The sequence below is a fragment of the Eurypyga helias genome, unplaced genomic scaffold (genome assembly GCF_000690775.1).
Source record: "Eurypyga helias isolate BGI_N326 unplaced genomic scaffold, ASM69077v1 scaffold28118, whole genome shotgun sequence".
Lineage (NCBI taxonomy): Eukaryota > Metazoa > Chordata > Aves > Eurypygiformes > Eurypygidae > Eurypyga > Eurypyga helias.
Window position 1 is genome coordinate 5580 of NW_010265409.1, and position 269 is coordinate 5848.

General features: G+C 65.8%; 1 protein-coding gene across 1 annotated transcript in view; it reads left to right on the plus strand.

The window, feature by feature from the left end:
• Window positions 1-269, plus strand: part of LOC104513406 (secreted frizzled-related protein 1-like) — a gene marked incomplete at its 5' end in the record, with an annotated part of 15936 nt that overhangs the window by 5575 nt on the left and 10092 nt on the right. The gene's annotated exons all lie outside the window — the stretch shown is intronic.

Here is a 269-nt window from a genome sequence, read left to right on the forward strand (position 1 = left end):
CCTCGGCTGTACCGTTGGGGCTGCTCCGCACGCCCGAGGGGTTTAGCCGAGCTGAAAACCAGAAGGAGAAGACGTCCACTCTCGGGGTTATGCTGGAGGGGCTTCTGAAGGGGGTCGGTGTATGTGAGAGGTGTGGGGGTGCATCACCAACCAGTGTGGCTCAGGGCAGGGTGGGAGGGAGGGAAGGGGCTTGCCGTGCGATGCCGAGGCAGCCTGTGGCGTGGTCCCTGACACCGAGGGGGACCCTGTGCTGAGCTGGGCTGTGCCCG